The following is a 7,452-nucleotide window of genomic DNA, read 5'->3' as shown; positions in this document are numbered from 1 at the left end:
ACAACAGGGATGGAGCTTGAGGCTATTATGCTAAGCGGAAATGTCAGAGGGAGAAAGTGAAATACTGTATGAACCGTATGATCTCACTCATAAGTAGAAGATAAAAACAACAACAAACCAACACACAGACACAGTGATTGGATTGGTGGTTACCAGAGGGGAAGCGGGGAGGGAGGAGGGTGAAAGGGGTGATGAGGCTCATGTGTGTGGGGATGGATGGTAATCAGTCTTTAGGTGCTGAACATGATGTAATCTACACAGCAATTGAAATATAATGATGTACACCTGAAATTTATATAATGTTATAAATACGAAACCAAAACCAGTTAACAATGGAGAACCACAATTCCAGATTATTTCACCAAGCTCTTTCAGTCTGGCTGGGAGGGGCTGGGCGGGAAGAAGGAGAAAGGAACAGGAGAGCCCATGCAACACTCCCCTGGGTGAGAGTGAGGCTGGATCAGGAGGGTGGGAGCCAGGTGGGTTCATGGAAGGGTTATTTGAAAAGAGAGAGGAGACATTGCAGGGCCCAGACACAGGATTTTCCTCCTGTTTTACCTCCTCACACTGCCTCAGCTCTGTTGTGTATAAAATGGGAGATAAATCCTACTTCATTGGCTACTGTGAAGTTAAGACATCATACATGCCAATCACCCCATACAGAGCTGGCACGTTTGAAGTGCTTAATAGTCACTAGTTATTATTTTAATTAATAACAATTATCATTATTGTTGATGGTGATAGGAAAATATAAGTTCAACCATATTTTAATTAAAAAAACTAGGACTTCAGGGGCCGGCCCAGGGGCGCGGTGGTTAAATTCACGCTTTCTGTTTTGGTGGCCTGCGGTTCGCTGTTTCAGATCTTGGTGCAGGCCTATGCACCACTTGTCCAGCCATGCTGTGGCAGGTGTCCCACATATAAAGTAGAGGAAGATGGGCATGGATGTTAGCTCAGGGCCAGTCTTCCTCAGGAAAAAGAGGAGGATTGGTGGCAGATGTTAGCTCAGGGCTAATCTTCAAAACACAACAAAACAAAACAAAACCCTAGGACTTCAGTTAAGCCTTTATAAAAACTTATAATGCACTATAAAATATAGAATATAAATTTATAAAAATTATAAAATTATAAATTTTATATAAAATATAAACACCTTTCAATGCACTATTCTGGGTTTGCAATAGTGACATTCCACGCCCCAGTGACAAACCTGTACCCCTGTGGAGTCCTGTGGAGGGAAAAACCTTTGTAAAGACCCAGGGGAGGAGTTGGGTGTGTCCTGTCCCTGAGTGAGCTATACAAATGGAACCTGCTGACCTGGGTTGGGTTGGGTTGGGTTGGGAGGGTGGAGTTTATTTGCTGTTTCTAGGAGGTTGGGGCTTCACTCCCTCAGGTGGGTGGGGACCTAGTCCAGAGCTAACAGGAAACCACGTGAAAATTCTCCCTCGGGGCAAAGAGCAGGATGTAGGCCTGTGTACACAGTGGGGTGGCAGCTGTTAGCTTTGCAACCGCTGGCATGGGATTTGAGTCACAAGCCTACACTGTACTTTGGAGCTCCCTTCTGCCCTCGGAACTCCTGCAAAGGGCTGTGCTTCCTTGTACGACGATGAAGAGAAAAGGTCCCCAGCAGTCTCTTACAGACAGGTGCTCTCCTGGGGGAAACCCTCCCTTAAGAGTCACTAGGGGCAGTTGGGGTTTGGGTCAGAGAGGGCAGATGGGCGCTGTCAGGACTGGCCTTTGGGACTTTCTGGGGGTTGAGGGAGGAGGACCTCTGATAGAAACTTATCTTCTCCTGAAGTTTATTTAAAGCCAGACAATCACCTTTATAATGGTTGCTATTTATCAGCTGCCATATGCCAGGCCCTCAAACACTTTATCTCATTTAATCCTTAAGGAACTGTGGGCAGGGGGCATTATCAATCCTAATTGACACGTGAGGGCTCTGAGACCTGGAGAAGCTAAGGAACCTGCCCCATCGTAGGTGGAGGAGATGCTGGACCCCTGGGCTGGAGGAATGGACCCACCCCATAACTTTAGGAAGAATTTGGGGCAACATATTTCTTTAGACTTTTCCTTCATCGATATTTTTAGGTGACTTCCATTTAGGTGAGGCTTTAATTTGGTTTTGAAAGAAAATACTCTAATGTATCCGTCCTTGGTGAAGGTGCAGAACAGTAACACTGCCCCCCTGAAATGGAAACAATCTTGCCTTCTCCCTGCGCTCTTGCAGCCTGCCGCTTTCTGTTTATGAACATGGCAACCCGCCTTTCCTTCTGCCTGGGAATGTGATGGCTCCAGTGTTTTTATTTTTCTAACTCCTTGTGATAACCTTGGGCTGGGGCATTATGTACTCGAAGCTCGAGGCTAAATAAATCAGCTCACATCCTAGAGTCCCTGTTGTCACCACATTGGACATTGAACTTGATGGAGTCCCTTGATGGAAACCAAGTGTGAACCCTGGGGATGGGATTGCACAACCCAAGGAAGGACAGTCAAGGACATGAAAATAATGTTTGGCTCGGAGCCCCGGAATGGAGTCGGTGAGTCCTCGGTTGTGTGTGACCTGAGCCCTCAGCCGCACTCGATCCAGGGCTGGCTGCTCACTTTTTTTCTCTTTTCTCCTGATTTCTTCGCCATCTCTCTCTCCTGGTTTTCCTCTCTCCTCTTGAGTCTCTACTTCTCAGGTTCTGGTTCCTCCCTCCTCGACCCCTTAGTGTCAGAAATGCCCAGGAGCAGTCCTTGGTGGTTTCCTGTGCCCTGTGGGGTCTCATCCAGAATCACGGCTTGAAATATCCTGCCAGTTTGTAGTACCAGCTCAGCGCTCTTCTCATCGACCCGCGCTATGACTGTATGTTCTGCGTCCTTGATAATCCGCTGGGATTTCTAATGGATATCTCAAATTCAACATGATCAAAATGGAACTTCGGCTTTATTACCCTCACTCTCCCCCCAAATCTTCTACCTGCCGTCTCCCCCGCCTCAATGAATATCCCACCTTTCCTTCTAGTTGTTCAGGCCACAAATTCAGGAGGCATCCTCTACTCTTCTTTCCATCACACCCTGCGTCTAATTGTCGGGAGTCATCCGGCACTACCTTCAAAATTAGCCAGAAGCTGACCACCCACTTCTTACTCCTCCACTGCCACCTGGTCCTAATCACCGTCATCTCCCACCTGCCCTAGCCTCCTCGCTGGTCTGGCCACCACTCCTGTCCTCACTGTCTGGTTCTCTGCCCAGTTGCCACAGTGGTCCTGTTAAAATATGTCACACTGTCACTCCTCTGTTCAAATCTTGCAATGGTTCCCATAGGAACCATGTCTAACAGGGACCTGCCAGGCCCTCTGTGATCCCTACAGCGCCCCTCCACCCTCTCAGGTGCGCAGCCTCGATGCTGTTCCAGGGGATGCGCAAGTGTGCTGCGCCCTTAGGGCCTCCTGGCTGCCTGTTCCCTCCGGAATGCTCTGCCTCTGGACAGAAGTGCACTCCCTCACTTCCTGCGAGCCTTGCTCAGCGTCTCCATTTCTAATTGCAGCCAGCTCCCTTTCTCCTGACTCTGGCCCTGGGCATTTTCTTCCCCGCCCTTACCCTCCTCTGCTTTGTCTTCTTCCAGCCTTCCTTCCTTCCTCCGCCCTCCCAGCCTCCATCCTTCTCTTTCTTCTTCCTTTTTATCCTTCGCACTGTCTGAGGTTCACTGCCGTGGATGTCTTCTATCAACCAGGCCTACTGACTGCAGAACCTCAGGCCCAAGCATCTCAGGGGGAGCAGAGAACCTGCCCAGGGCCCAGCGGAGACCAGCTGGGGAGGCTGGCTAACACTTATTGGGCGCTCCCTGTATACACAGGTTTAGACGCTTTACCTTTGTTATGACATTCCTAAACCATCCACCCCATTTCACAGGAGAGGAAACTGGGGAGCAAAGGGTTAGGAAGCAGCCTGGAGAGGAAGTGGTGGGTAGGTAACAGGTGTGAGCTGACTTTGTATCTGAGAGTATTAGACATGATATAGAATCCTCTACAGGCTTAAAGCCTCAGGGCTTTCTTACCGTGCATCTCTAGAGGATAGGAAGAATAGACTATTCCAACACCTGAGTAAAATATTTACTGCATGAAATTGTACAAGATTAAAATCGCAGTAATGTAGGGCACGATTAACAATATCATCACAGGCTTCACTACAACTCTCTGGAGCTCTGCCAGAGTGACAGGAGCTTTGCGTGCATCCCAGCTCCCACTGCAGCGAAGGTCCCTTCCTCATTGCTGCCTCGAAGGCTGGTGCTTCTGCAGGGCCGGCCTCGGTTCCTGCCGGCCTGCTCCCACCCTCCTCGGGTTGCCGGAAAGGACCGGGCTGTTTCCCCGACAGAGTGCCAGGGGGGCTCGGTCCATCCTTCTGTCTGAGAAGTGCTCCCATGTCCTAACGCACGTGGGGCTCCCCACCACCCTGTCCACGGGCACCCCTGCCCTCCTCCCTCACATGCACACATCACTCCACACCACACACACCACACATACCACACACACCATATCACACACCACAAACACCACACACACCATGTCATACACACACATCATGTCACACACACGCCACACCACACACTCATACCCACCACACCACATACCATACACACACACATCACACGGGCACACAAGCCGACAGTCCATTGATGGGTTATAGGCTATGCTCTCAGAGTGCTGGCGCAGGTTTTCCCTTGGCTCCACCCAGTACTCCAACCGGCAGGCGCCTCCAGAATAAAAAGAAAGACGGTTCTGCCAAGAGCATCAGCGGGGACGGTTGCTCTGACCTCCTCTGGGCACTTGGGGTCGTGGTTTGGAACACGAGTCTCCCTGGGGATGAGAACCTACGGAGAAGCCGCCCCATTTGCCCTGCAGAGGAGAGGTCCAGTCCTGCCCCCAAATCTGCAGCCCGCTCCCAGTCCCATTTCAGCAATAGCAGCTCTGCCATTGAACTTGCATGAAATCCCTTGAGTACACGGGAAATGAACAGTGTTTGTTTGTCCAAGATGAATCTACCCCCGATAAGAATGTATAAACCTTGGGCCATGTTTTGTCTGCAAATGCTTCTCTCCCTTTCCCAAACACTGGGTGGACAAGGGCCTTGGAAGGGCCTGCCAGTTGGGCAGTTCTGGCACTGTCTCTTTAGCTTGCAGGTTTGGTCTCCACGGCTGAATGCTCTCCAGGTTCTTGTCTGCAATCCACCTTCAGAATGGCAGAAACAGTTGAAAATAGCTTAAGTGACACCTGGGCCAGTTTATGAGCAGGTCCATCCTGGGAAATCCCTTTTGTGGCAAATGTTCTCTTTCTGCAGGGTCCACAGCTTCCCCAGGCGGGGGGATTATGCTTGGGGGTCCTTCTTAAATATGGATGCGCAGAGCAGATCAGTTTGGATAAGTTCAGTCCCCGACTGATTTTTCCTCCCCCTGAATTAAACTTTTTTTTTTTTCTGGCTGGAATATTCTGAAAAAGAAAAAAAAAAGACGTATGTTGGTTTGTCTGCTGTGTGCATTTCTTTCAGCAGAGTCAATGAATCCGGCTTTGTTCGCTACTACAAGCCCCAGCTTTTATCCCCCCTTCCTTGTGTCCCTGTGTAGCACTGTACCAGGTAATGAAAGGATTTTCCTTATATTACTGTTCTTTGTTTTCAAGGAACAACAGAGAGCGAGTATTTCCAGACAAGTGAGGAAATTCCCAGAAGCTAGCGGCCAAGGAACGTGAATCCTGGAGAACAGGCTTGAGATGAAGAAAGGATTCCACATCTCCTACGAAGCTGCTGATTTTCCTTCCTCCCTCAGCAGCGACCCCCCCGAACTCCCCACTCACAGGTGTGCACAGGGTCATTCTCCATCCCCAGCCACCTGAGCCTATAGGAGCCGAACTTCCAGACCCAGCTCAGGATGGAGCCTGTTAGGATTGGACAGCCCTAGGGGGTGCCATTCCTAGCACAGTCCGCGAGGACCCTTAGGGTTGTGCAGTCCACACTGAGTTCTGGGAAGGCCTCATCTGCTTTGTTTAACTCCTGGCTCAGAGCCCTATCGAAATACCAGTCTTATCATGCTGATTAATAACGATCCATTGACCTTTTGGAGTGAGCAGCTTTGACCTCCCAGCCCAGCAGGACCCTGAGGGAGAGTAAGGGCTCTTGCAGAAGAGACAGCCCCTGGGGAAGCCCAGCAGCTCGTCCTGCCCCCGCCCTCAGGAATAGTCCAAGTCACCAGCTCCTAGGGGCCGTGTCGGCTGGCCCCACAGCTCTCTCTGGTGTCACTTGCTTCATTATCCTCTCCTGGCAGGGTGTTCCAGAATATAAAGGTGACACTGTAATTGCATTCATCTAGCAGAGTCGGATCCATTGAAAATAGCGAGAGGGCTGACAAGTTTTGGCAGCTGCGGGCTCACAGATCACAAAGTAAGTAGGACAAAGACCAAGTTTTAGGATTTTGACCTAATGGCTTGATAGTGTTTTCTGAGGTAGGCCGGGTGTCTCAAAACTCCTTCTGTTTCATGACCTTTGCTGGGCCAGGGGCTCCTGGTGCTCCTGTCCGCTGCCCAGGGAGGTCCCCTACTCAGCTAGTGGTATCCATCAGGGTCCAGGGAGGGCCCCTCTCCTGTCTGGGGAACCTCTGTGCACTCTGTCCCCCTTCATTCTTTTCCACCTTCCTCCCTCTCATGATTGTCACCCCATCTCCCCATCCTCATCTTTCCTCAGCCTCCAGTGGGGTTATTAATCCCCTTCTGGTGGCACTCAACCCGCCACGATGCTGCCTCCCAGCTGACACCACCAATGACAGCAATGACAACCGCTACAGGAATTGCTTTCCAGGGTTCCAAGAAGGTTTCAGCTGCACGACGCCCTTCACTCCTCACAATAGACACGGGAAAATGGGTAGATTCTAGGTTATTTTTCTAAAGATGCATGTATTAGGTTATGGTATGCATTTGGCTTTTTTGAGACATCACATATTTGAAAAAAAGATTTTTGTTGTTGTTGACCAATATACAATAAAGCTTTTTAGGGGGTTATATAATCTACACTACTTCTTTACCATCACAAAACCTGGGAGTCGAATGTGAATATAATAACACCATTTACTCTCATTTTCTCTTTACCGCAGGGTAAGAATAAATACCTTGCATTTTTACTGTGTTTTCTGTTTTTAAAAAGCCCACATTCGATTCACAATGTAACTGGATTGTCTCTGCAATCTTTCGAGGTAGGAGGGGCGAGGGTTATTACCTCTAGTTTATGTACTGAGGAAACCGAGGCTTACGTGAGCTAAACGATTTGTTTGGAGTCACAAATAACTAGTACATAGCACAGCTAGAATTGGAGTTTAGATTTTCTGACTTTTTCTACTGCAGACATCAATTTCTTTCCTAAAATTATGGTTTCTGGATGTAGATACAAAAACCAAGAGTGCACATGTGTATATTCTCCCACCGC

The 7,452-nt window shown here is 49.2% G+C and overlaps 1 long non-coding RNA gene across 1 annotated transcript; it reads left to right on the top strand.

Annotated features, from left to right (window-relative positions):
• Positions 1-1,448: 1,448 nt before the first annotated feature.
• On the top strand, positions 1,449-7,031 carry LOC139079941 (uncharacterized). Its single transcript, XR_011533991.1, has 5 exons — positions 1,449-1,644; positions 2,231-2,540; positions 5,661-5,836; positions 6,302-6,417; positions 6,718-7,031. It is a non-coding gene; the product is annotated as an uncharacterized lncRNA (long non-coding RNA).
• Positions 7,032-7,452: the final 421 nt, after the last annotated feature.

This window comes from Equus przewalskii, chromosome 27 (genome assembly GCF_037783145.1).
Source record: "Equus przewalskii isolate Varuska chromosome 27, EquPr2, whole genome shotgun sequence".
NCBI lineage: Eukaryota > Metazoa > Chordata > Mammalia > Perissodactyla > Equidae > Equus > Equus przewalskii.
The sequence above is the reverse complement of the archived record's forward strand: the minus strand, read 5'-3'. Positions and strand labels throughout refer to the sequence as shown.